Consider the following 12,849-nt stretch of genomic DNA (forward strand, 5'->3'; position numbering starts at 1 on the left):
GCCACTTGCGGAGTTTGCTTACAACAACAGTTATCAGTCGAGCATTCAGATGGCACCGTATAAGGCCTTATATGGGATACAGTGCCGATCTTAGTGGGTTGGTTCGAGCCGGGTGAGGCTAGATTATTAGGTACAGACTTGGTTCAGGATACTTTGGAGAAGGTTAAGGTAATTCAGGATCGACTTCACTCAGCCCAGTCCAGACAAAAGAATTAAGCAGATCGGAAGAGCGTTATGAGGTTCGGGAAGAAGGGCAAGATGAGCCCAAGGTTCATTGGTCCCTTTGTGATGTTGCGGAGAGTTGGGGAGGTTGCTTATGAGCTTGCCTTACCTCCCAGTCTAGTAAGAGTTCATCCAGTATACCATGTTTTTATGCTCCGAAAGTATCATGGAGATCCGTCTCATGTGTTGGATTTCAGCTCAGTCTAGTTGGACTAGGATATATCTTATGTTGAGGAACCAATGGCTATTTTGGACAGGTAGGTCAGAAAGCTAAGGTCAAAGATTATTTCTTCCGTAAAGGTTCAATGGAGGGGACAGTTGGTCGAGGAGGCGACTTGGGAGACCGAGCATGATATACGCAGCCGTTATCCTCATCTTTTCACCACTTCAGGTATGTCTCTATACTCGTTCGAGGGCGAACAATTATTTTAAGAGGGGAAGGATGTAACGACCCGGCCGGTCATTTTGAGAGTATTAGCCCTGATCCCACATTTACTACTTTTTCCGTACCTCTTTCTGCTTATGTGACTTGCCGGGAGGTATTGTTTTGGTTTTTGGGGTGTTTTGGGACACTTAGTCCCTAAACGGAAGCTTATGTCTTAGGATTTTGACCGTAGTCGGAACTGCATGAAGACGACTCTGGAATAGAGTTTCGTCGGTTCTGTTAGCTTCGTTGAGTGATTTTAGACTTGGGGGCGTGTCCGGACTGTGAATTGGAGGTCTGTAGCTAATTTAGGCTTGTAATGGAGAAAAGTTAATTTTTTTGAGATTTTGACCGGAAGAGGACTTTTTGATAATAGGGTTCGATTCCGATTCCGGAAGTTGTAGTAGGCCCTTAATGTTGAATATGACTTGTGTGCAAAATATGAGGTCAAACGGACGTGGTTTGATAGATTTCGGCATCAGATGTAGAAATTTGAAGTTTAAAGTTCTTTAAGTTTGGATTGAAGTTTCGGGGTGAGTTGTGAGCAAGTCCGGGCATGTCGGCACTCTTAGGTTGTTCTGGAACGTTGGAAGTGCAGATCGCATAATTCCATGTGCTGAGGCACATTTTTGAGTGATGTAGCAGATGAAAAAGTGTTGCAGGAGACTAAAAAGTGCGGACCGCAGAAGAAAAGTGCGGACCACACAATTTTGTTTGCGGCCGCACTTCTGGTGATTTTCGCAGGTTCACTTGTCCGACTTCGGAAGCTTATATTATTTGATCTACAAGGAATTTGGAGATGATTCAAAAACAAAAGTTGTAGTCCTTCTTGTCTAGTTTCCATAATGAGAAAGAAATCATCATTTGGCCATCTGTAGAGAAAGTTATGGCCAATTTACTAAAGATTGGTAGTGGAGAGGTTGTGAAGTGCGGCCGCACAATATTTGTGCGATCGCACTTGGAATTTTACGGATCACATATTCTGAGGTCAGATTGGGTACTATATAACCGAGTTTTAGGGTATTATTTCATTTTTTGACTTTCGGAGATCGGTTTGAGATGATATTTCGTGGGTTTTTCAAGAAATTCATCAGTGTAAGAGATTCTAACTCGGATTTGGTTAATATACATGAATATATCACTGATTTCATCATTTAATTAGTACTTTGAGATGGAAATTTGGAAAAAAATTATAGAAACTTCATAAACTATAAGTTGGAGATTTGAAGGTCGAGTTGTGATCAAAATTGGCTAATTTTGGTACGGTTGGACTCGTGAGTGAATGGGTATTCATATTAGTGGAAAAAGCATTGTTACTGATTGATTTGAGCTTGGCTCGAGGTAAGTGGCTTTTCTAACCTTGTGTGGGGAAAATCCCCTTAGGATTTGTTATTGTTATGATATATGAGCTTCGTGTACGCGAGGTGACGAGAGCGTACACGAGCTATTTGTGGGAAAAACCTATTTTTTACTGAGTAATAGCCTGTTTTCATCTTATCTGAGTATACTAGTATGTGTAGTTATCCTGTTAGCCTAGAATAGCATGTCTACGTGTCTTAATTGCTTATTTGAACTCTTTGTAGCATGTTAAATAAATCCTGCTTCTTTTCTTGACTTGTACTTAATCTAAACTGTAGATTCTCTTGTTGTACCTATCATTTGAAATTTTCTAAGCTATGTATTTACTTTAGGACTACGGGACGGTATCCCAGGAGATTTTTCTGCATATTTACTTTTGATACTACGAGGCGGTAGCTCGAGAGTTCTCCCTCCACATTTTTTGAGACTACGAGGCGGTACCTCAGTAGTTCTCCCTACACATTTACTTTTGAGACTACGAGGCGGTACCTCGGGAGTTCTTTCTGCACATTTACTTTTGAGACTATGAGGCGGTACCTCGGAAGTTCTCCCTGCACATTTAATTTTGGGACTACGAGACGGTATCTCGGGAGATCCCCTATTGTTTATTTTCGCGTGTTGTACTGTTATTTCATTGTGTTTTCATTTGTGAAGTCTGATATCTTATTATACTATTATATTCGCATGCTTTACTTATTATATACTAGTGGGCCTGACCTGACCTCGTCACTACTCGACTGAGGTTAGGCTTGGCACTTACTGGGCATCAATTATGATATGCCCATATTACTCTTCTGTACATATTTTTGTGTGCACATTCAGGTTCTCGTTATCAGCCGCATTATCAGTGAGTCGAGACAATTTTGGAGACTTCAAGGTCTATATGCTGCGTCCGCAGACCTCAGAGTCCCTTTCTACTCTTCCCCATATCCATTATCTTCTGTGTTTCTTTTGATAGACTCTAATGTATAAAGACACTAGATTTCCTTCTATAGTTTGTGATTCACGATATTCCGTATTTTGGGAAGACTGTGTAGTATATTGAGGAGTTGGTTATTGTACATATTGAGCGGCATGGTATTCAGTCATGCTGTTATTGTTACAGTTAATTGTTAAATTTATGTTTTTATTTCATTATTCTACAAAATGTTAGGCTTACCTAGTCGTAGAGACTAGGTGCCGACACGACGTCATACAGAGGGAAATATGATCGTGACACTAGTGAACGTGAAGGCTTACTGGCCTGCCCTTCGCGAACGCGTAGGGAAATTTCACACTCGATCACAGTCCTCCTTTGTGAACACGTAAGCCTAAAATCCAGGGCTTCGCGAATGCATCGCCCTTCACGCGAATGCGAAGGCGAATTTCCCAGCTCCCATTTTCTTTCATCGCGAACGCGAGAGTCCTTCCGCATTCGCAAAGAGGGAAACCAGAACTTGAATGTCTGATTTTTCCAACTTAGCTCCGGGTGGTTCAAAACTCACTCGAGCACCGGGACCCCATCCAAATGTATCAACAAGTCTTAAAACATAACACAGACTTGCTCGAACTCTCGAAACACGCAAATCAACAAACTAAGAATTGCACCCCAAAATCGAATTGGATCAAAATATGAAATTCAAGTTTCTAACTTCCTCCGAACGCGCCGAATCATACTTATACTACCTGGAATGACACCAAATTTTACGTGCAAGTCTTAAAAAATCATACGGAATTATTCCCAAACTTGAAATTTCAAACGGGCCTCGATTACTCCAAAACCTACTCCAAACCAAATTTAAAGAACCTAAAAACCTTTAAATAGTTAATTTTTACTATTAAGCGCCGAAACGCTCCCGGCTTATCTAAAATCCAATAAAAACATACACCAAAGTCCAAAATCATCATACGAATTAGAACCGTCAAATTCCGATTCTGGAGTCGTTTATTAAAAATGTTGACTGAAGTCAAACTTAGCATTTTAAGGCCAACTTAAGGAACCAAGTGTTCCGATTTAAACCCGAACACTTTCAATCTCGAACCAACCATCCTTGCAAGTCATAAATTAATAAAAGTATATACATAGAGTTTTATTTAGGGAAACGGGGTTCTAACAGTCAAAATGACCGGTTGGGTCGTTACAAATATGGCCATGAAATTATGCAAACCAAATCTTTAACAAAATAGCCATTAATGAAGCAAAATTACATAATATTTTTTACTTTTTTAACTGATAAATACTAATGCAAGTGAAATTATTTGTTAAGAAATTCGAATTTTTACTAGATGACTAAACCCACAAAGTTTCTAGGTTATAAGAATGAGAGAAACTAATAGAGGAAGGGATTTCACAGATCTTCGCACTGATGTCTGCCGTTGTCAACCACTGTTTGTTGTCGTCTTCAACCATTGTTTGCCGTCATCAGTTAGATACGTCAGTGGAAGAGAAAGTAGATATGAAAAAGATAGAGAGAGTGAGAAATAACTGAAAGAAATTTGGGGAAATAGGTATCTGTTTTTTAATTTGGGTTTCCGACTATAGCTGTCGCAAAATGTCAAATATATATTTTTTTGTTTAAATTTTATATTTCCGATCGATGCAGTTAGTTTATTGGGTCAACATATTTTTTTGACTTTTCACTTTGCGACTGAATCGGTTGCAAATGTGAAAGCTGAAAATTCTCGTGTTGTTTTCCCATTGCTTTAGCCGGAATAACAGTCAATATTATTTTAGGAAAATATGCAATAAAATTAAAATTATTTTCCGACTACTGCAGTTGCAAATTTAGTTGCATTAGCGACCATTATATATTCAGTCTCAAATTTCGGTCAGAAATTAATATTTTTCTAGTAGTGATAAACGGTATGTTGCTATGATTTTCATCTCACTTCGTTGATTCGTGATCACCATGGTGGAGCCATCATAGGTGAAGGGTAGTCTAATGCACACTCTTTGCCGGAAAATTACATAGTGTACAGAGGTTAAATATATTCTCGCTCTTATTTGAAGAATTTTATACAATTGACAAGCATTTGTTCTCAGCATGTATCCTCTCTCTATCAAAATTATCTCTCAAATTATATGTCAAAGCATTTCTGTGAACTTTATCAAAATACAAAATAATAGAATCAAAATTTGAGATATTTACACACGAATAATGATGTTTTGACTATTGGCCTTTCTTTCTGAAGGTAACGTATCGTTCAACAAATAGCGCGCCAAATTTACTAGTCACTTGATACAAGTTGGAAGCGAGAAAATGAAAGGATAATATTGATACTTTGTAAGTAGTCTTCTTTAAGTTTATTTTTTGTCCAATCAAACGTCTTGACATAAAATGCTACGAAGGGATTAAAATATAGAAATAAAAGTGTGTTGATTGATATTTTTCATTACAACTGCACTCCACCTTCCAAAACAAGGAAAACTCTTTAAATAGAAAAACTAACAGTGTCATATTTTGAGATGGTATAATCTTTTATTGACAAATGTCTACTACAATAATCATTTTTTGGTTTCCCACCTACCGTCCCCGCAATGGAGCCGAACTAAATTTGGATTTGTGCGGGAACCTTCCTAACAAAAGTAATTTTATACCAGAGATCGAACCCCAAATCTCTAATTAAGGATGAACAAATACTGCTACAATAATCATTAGCAAACAAATATTTGTACTCCTCTTCATCCATAGTATCACTCAATGTTCTGCCTTTAGTTTCTGGTAAACACAGTACAAACAAACCACAAATTCCAATACTCATTCCAAAAACTCCATAAGAAAACCATCTATTATTTCTCCCAAAAGCAACCAAAATTGGACTAAATGCACCCCCAAGAACCAATGCTTGTCTCACCATTGCCACTGCTGAATTCCTCACACAAGTTGGAAATAATTACACAGTGTAAATCAATAGTACATTAAAAGATGTACATGCACTAAAAAAAGAAACCAATTCAAACCCCATTTGTAATTCTTTTAAAGAATCATCTTTAACTATTGCACAACCTATGCTGCAAATTCCACTTAATATAGCAAATCCCAAAAGTGATTTTTTTCTTGTTAGTTTGCCAATAAGAAAGAATGTTACCATTGAAGCTGGCAATTCTGATAGTGCATTGAGTGTGACACTAAAGTATAGATTAAAAGGTAAATTTCCAACTCCTAGTGACATACCATAGTAAACCAATCCAACACCAAAACCAATAAGCATAACTGATATTAGTCTCTTGAAAGCCCAATTCTTTTCTACCAACATCTTGATAGCTGAGTAGAGATTGATTGTGGACTCTGCGTTCTGTATAGGGGCGGAGTTACAGTTGTGGGTGCGGGTTCGGGTGAACCCAGTGACTTTTTTTCGGAATCTTGTATTTGTATTGAAATATTTACTAAATCTATATAAATATATACTGTCGAATCCAATAACAAAATGGGTCTTGGTTCAACGGTAAGGGCTGTGGGTTTCCTGGGAAAGATGGGAGTTTGATTCTCGTTGAAAGCAGTGTTTTATTTTAAAATTTAGAACTCACACACTTCTAATTTTAGCTCCGTCTCTTGGTTCTGCATTAGAAGTTTCAAAGATATTTACATAAATCAGACATGCTTTATGAATAAAATAATATGCAAACAAATGCTCCATAAATAAAATAACATGCAAATAAATAAATGCTGAATAAATCAGACATTTGGACTTGTTTACTCCGTGTACACATAGAGATACTTCTACGTTTTAGCAACTCATTTTAGATATTTTTTATTTTAAAGTTCACAAGACATCCCGTGTTCACGCAAGATTTACATCATTATTTTAGATTGGCTCCAAAACCCCCTTCTCATTTTAGATTGGTGTAGTCTTATAAAATTGCCTATCATAGAAACCCACCAAAGCTTTTTTAAGGCGAAATACATAGATGTACACTCAAAACTGGCATCATAATATTTTTTTAGACAACTTAACTATACTAGTGATCAAATAGACACATTTTTCACGGCAGAAGTGTGTCTCATTAGAAAAACATAAGAAACTAATGGACATTAAGTGCAACATATACAAGTTATCTTTACTTTAAAATATAATTTTCAAAAAAAATAAACAAAAATAATGTAACCTCATTTCTTTTCATTAAAGAAGAAAACAATACGAAAATTAAATTAAAAAGGGCAACCCGATGCACAAGACATCTCGCGCTCACGCAAGGTCCGGGGAAGGACCGTACCCTAAGGAGTGTAAGGTAGACAACCTACCTCAATGCAAACATTAGTGGCTGCTTCCACGGCTCGAACCCGTCACCAATAGGCCACACGAAAATAATTTTACCGTTGCTCCAAGACTCCCTTTCAAACTACTTTGAGTAAATGTAGACCACATTAATGCGAAGTAATTAACTGACATTGTGTTCTTGATCTTCAAAATCAATGAAGGAGCCAAAGAAGCTTAAAGTTAAGCTACTTCTTGTTGTAATGCTTTTCAAAGTTAGGACAAATTCTTCTTTGTTTCCTCGTAAGTAAAGCCATCTTGGTGATTCACGAACAAAGAAATGAACCAATATTGAGTACAAGATTGTAGGAAGACAAGTCCAAAGGTATAAAACTCTCCAAGTAGAATCTCTATTCACAAAAGTTATAAGTGGTAAAGAAAGAAATCCAATAGTAAAACAAACAAAACCAATAATTCCAACTTGTCCACGCCATTGACTTCCCACTAATTCCGTTGACAAAACAAGTGCACAAGTTCCTATTGTAGCTCTTCCAAAACCAGTTAAAAACCTTAAAAATGAATACATCCAAATATTTGTAGAAATTGATCTTATGGCTCCTGTAATAGACATAATAAAACATGATAAAACCAACATGTTTTTTCGACCAAGTTTTGCGTCAGCTAAGGTAGAAAGAAGGAAACCTCCGATAAGACAACCAATAAAAAACAAAGACGCCGGAAGGCCAGTGAGAAATGAACTCGCACCTATTAACGACAATTCAAAAACAGCCAACGTGTCGGTAAAGACACTAATGAATGTTTGTTGAGCATCGAAAACCCATGATAGAGATATGAGAATGGATTGTAAGAATTGTGCCCTTCCAAATTCTCCTATGTTATTGCTTATTTTGGCTTCAGTAATGGTTCTGATTGGTCACTCATTTTTTTTTTGTAATTTGCAAAATTTTCGACTTAATATGCTATACAATAATATAGAAGAAGTTTATATATGCAAAAACGATAGGACAGGACAAGGACCTAGTTGTATTTATTTTTTATTAATAATGTCAACGGGACTCAGTCGTCCAGCCATAAGCTTACCAAGAAATATTTTTAAAGTTAAATAAGATTTCAACTAGTTGCTCTGCTAGCCAATGTTAGGTTTCTTATTTTCGTATTATATGGAAACCTATGAGGTCAACTCTATGAGCTCGGATTTTGAATGTCAACTTTTTTATTTTGATTGTGAATTCGGATATAGAATCTTTAAATTTTTTGAAACATAATTTATATACTTGGAAACTAAAGTAAAACCGCCCTTACAGGAGCCTAACGGAGAAAAGGAGTACAATAAGTTATAATAATTAATAATTTAATATATTTAAAAGGTATATAAAAAAATTGCGGCCAAAGAAAAACTTGATTGACTCTCAAAATTCGAACCTTGTCACATAAATTGGGGCCGAGGGAGTAGTATTTATTAGCTACTGACGTCTGAAACTCACTAGCAGAACTAAATTCGGATTCGCGTGGTTTAAAGGTCACTAAATAGGGTTTTAGCATTCACTATCAATGGTAATTTTATTCTAAAGGTCAAACCCGAGACCTTTAGTTAAGAAAAAAGTATTTTACTATTCACCACACCTTTTGGTAGTGAAACCTAAGAAGTTATAATTAAGAGAAAAAGATCACTCATCTTATCGATTAAGATATGGCCACTGAACGGCCATTTGAGCTATTGGGTTAGAAATTTAATATTTATACATATCTAATAGGTTTTCTATAATTGTACATCCGTCCCTGAGTTTTCGACTCATTACATATGTTCTTTTAGTTATAATTAAGCTCAATATTTCACTAGAGTATTATACATTTTACGTAAAGACGTAAGAGATCGGTAATTTAAAACACAAGAGATCTTTATATAGTCATTTTCATTCATATATAACTAGTATTTTGTACCATTTCTCTAAATTTGGTTACATTAAGATGTTAAACATTTAGCAAAATTGAATAGAGCACTTTCAAATTAAAATAATACATTGCCACATGAAATCTTAGCCATAACAAAGAAAGAAGAAAATATGTGATAGAATATAAGGGTCCACCAAACTCTATAGAGAACCAGGTTCTCTATCAGTTCCACTAGAACACATGCACACATCAGTAAGTAGATGACAAGAGGAATTTTACGTGAAAAATTCCCAGCTCAACGGGATTAAAAACCACAACCTACCCTTGTAGGATTTGAACTTCACTACTGAGCAACTTTTAGATTACATCCTATGCAACCTAGGAATTAACCTCTTAATCCCTCACTAATTTGTAATACTCTATTACAAGCCACTTTGTAATAACTCTATTACAAAGACTTTACAACTCGACTAACTCTAGCCAAGACTCAAACACAAAGGTTTAAGGTTTACAAAGGGTTTCCTACAAAATACTTCTGAACAAGCTAAGTAGGAAATACAATTTAAGAACTATTACAAAGTTACAACTCAACTAAGGACATACAATGACTCGATGTGGGGAATTGGTCCGTAGTAGTGTTGTTCTTTGTTCTTGATGCACTTGAGAGTTGATTGCTTGATCATGAATGACCGTGTGAGAGCTTCAGTGATTTATCTAAGTGCACAAGTGATTTGTTTTACCTTCCTTGATGTTAATAATGCATTTGTGACATCACTAGAATGATGTAAGCAAGGTAGGTAAAAAGCACTCCCCATAAAGTTGACTGCTGCACTGTTTCTGCACTGTAGTGTGTGCAAGCAGCAACTTTACAGCTGGGGCAATTGACTTATATTATTTCCCAGGGAAACGATAGTTATTTGTTCCCTCTGTTGTTCCTCTGACTCTGAAGAGTTGAAGCATATTCCAAGCTGGAACCTTTCGATCTCAAGGTCTTGAGGATATGTAACTGGTTCCTTATCTGGTTCTTAGTAGTAAGTTTGTTAGATCATCAAAACATAAATCAAGGTAGTTATAACCTATCAATTTCTCACTTTTTGTTGATTACAAACCTATAATTGAAGATCCCAAAGAAAACGCACAGAACCAGAACGTGAACTAGAAAAGCCTTAAGTTCCCCCTGAGTCTGTATTCCCCCTTAATCAGTGCTCATTAATCAATTATGCACATTAATCTTCCCCCTTTTGGCATCATTAAAAGAAGAGCAACAAGTATATAGCAAAAAGAAGTCTAGCTCGAGTTAACTCATGCCACTTGTGTGCACACAATATGACTAAAAACAGAGCATAAAGACAAGGCATAGTTAGTAAAAAGAGAAAAGCTTGCATTATCATTTTCAACAGGAGCAGAGTCAATGTTACTACCACCATCCACAGTTTTGAACTAAACAAAAAAACACCACTAATATCATCATAAAAAAACTGACACTGAGAGAATAGACTGATCACTAAAGACTGGACACTGAAGGGACGTTGTTTAAGGAGCATTGGAAGGAGATGGCTTAGAAAGGGCTTTGAGGACTAAATCCATTCGAGCATTTGCTGACATTTGCTCATTGAGTAGTCTTTCTTTCAGGTCCTCTACTTGTTTCCTGAGCTCACCAATCTCTTTTGTTAGACGAGCAACCTCTTCTCCTTGAGAACAACTGGAACCAGGTGCCTCCTGTAGCTGGTTTAAGTGAGTCTCAAGGATAGCATTCCTTGCTTTCAAATTCCGTATCTCCGAGGTAGCACTGTTCTAAGCAGTGATCAGCTGAGAGATGGTAGAAGTGCTTCCAATCCCTCCAATTTTCTCGATACACTCACATTCTTCAAGAGTAGATTTGGAGAAAGTTTGCTTCTTTGTGCCCACTTTATCTTATCCCAGAGGAACCTTGAAGTGCTTAAAGACCTTGGTGAGAAGGAACCCATACGACAACCCATGATTTCCATCTTTAAAGTCTGCCACTTTGTTCATGTGCTCTATTATAATCCCAGGCATATTGATGGTGGTGAAGTTATCCAGTGCTTCCATGAGGAACAGGTCTGCACGAGAGGTGATAGATCTTCTATCAGCTCGAGGCAGCAATATCTTATTCACCATCTCAAACAACAGTTGATATACAGGAAGAAGGGCCTTCCTCTGAACCCGTTCCCCTTGCTGAACTGCTCTGTCCTTTAATATGACATTTCTGAAGTTTTGAGAACAGGATCCATGGACACTAGACAACCCTTCAGCAGGCACACCAAGAATGGATCCCAACAGGGCAGAGTCCATCACCATATCAACTCCATTCACCAACACACAGATGTGGTCATCTTCAACTTTAAAAAGGTCAGCGTAGAAACTTTGGACTTCCTCTTCATACACCATTGGAGCATCATTCGTGAACAAATGTGTCCAATGTTGGAACTCACAGATCTCAACCAGCTGTCTCAAACCAGCCTCCTCCATGATATCAAGGACAAATATGCGGTCCCACAGTACCTTTTGACTTCTTAACCTCTATTTCCCAGCACTCCTTGGATCACTCATTCTGACTTTCTTTGAGGAACCAGGTTCCTCATCCGTATCAGCTCTTCTCTTAGCAAATTTGCACGCATTCTTTCCCTTTTCATCAAACTTCACAGACTTTTCACCAAATTCTTCCATCACCCTGGTAACAGACTCTTCTACCAACTTAACACCATATTCTTTCACCATACTTCTACTAGCAACAACAACATCAGACTTGTTCAAACCTTCAGCAGACACAGAATATCCCCTTTTTGGCATGGGGAGAAGATGCTTCTGTGAGCGCTTTCTAGTTAAGGAACTAGGTTCCTCTTCTACTTCATCATCCACATTCACAACTAGCACTGACTTCTCGCTTACAACTTTCCCATCTTTCACTAATTTTCTTCTCCTTGACTTAGCTTGGCTGTTCTTAAGCACAGACTCAAGAGCCTCCTTCCTTTTCAACCTTGTAGTAGGTTGCTTAGGAGTGGACTCTTGAGCAACCATTGGTCTACGCCTAGTCAAACTAGCAATTGACATATCATAAGAATCCTCTTCACTAACACATTTTTCTTCTCTAGACACAGATCTTTCCTCAGGCATCACCACACACAAAGGCTCAACATCAAAATGAGGAGAAAGAGCAGGATCAACACTGACCTGGGGATCTTGATAGGACCCCTGAGTTAAATCCTCTTGGGAGGAATCAGGTCCCTCATTTGGTACCTCAGTAGTATTGTCATGTGCCGATTGTTCAACAGGCACATGCTCTCTATCCTCTTTCACAGTCTTAGACTCTTCTCCCTGAGTCCCAAAAATATCATCATCTCCTTTTATAACAACCCTTTCATGAGCTATGGACAACATGTTCTCTATTGCCTCATATTCTTGTACATCCATGGAAAACTTAGCAGAGAAAGGAGTGTTACCTGTGGTCACAAGATCAGGAGCAGTCGTTGTAGAGTCAAGCTTCTCGGAACAATCAGTTGGATATACCTTTGATTCGTTTTTCATAGGCGAGCTTGAAATTGCCTGATTTTCTTCTTTGTCAGCAGTACTCTATTCATCCCTTTTTTTCGGCGAAGTAGGAGAAGGGCTCTGGGCTACAAAGTAGGAGAAGGGCTCTGGGCTACAAATCTTTTGGGAATCGAGATTTTGTGACTCCTATGAGAACCAGAACTCGAGTAGGTAGGAGAGGAGATAGAATGTGGGGGTGACTCTGT

At 37.7% G+C, this 12,849-nt stretch overlaps 1 pseudogene; it reads right to left on the reverse strand.

Moving 5' to 3' along the window:
- Positions 1 to 5,386: 5,386 nt before the first annotated feature.
- Positions 5,387 to 8,111, reverse strand: LOC104089368 (organic cation/carnitine transporter 3-like; annotated as a pseudogene).
- Between the last annotated feature and the right edge of the window lie 4,738 nt (positions 8,112 to 12,849).

The sequence above is a fragment of the Nicotiana tomentosiformis genome, chromosome 5, assembly GCF_000390325.3.
Source record: "Nicotiana tomentosiformis chromosome 5, ASM39032v3, whole genome shotgun sequence".
NCBI lineage: Eukaryota > Viridiplantae > Streptophyta > Magnoliopsida > Solanales > Solanaceae > Nicotiana > Nicotiana tomentosiformis.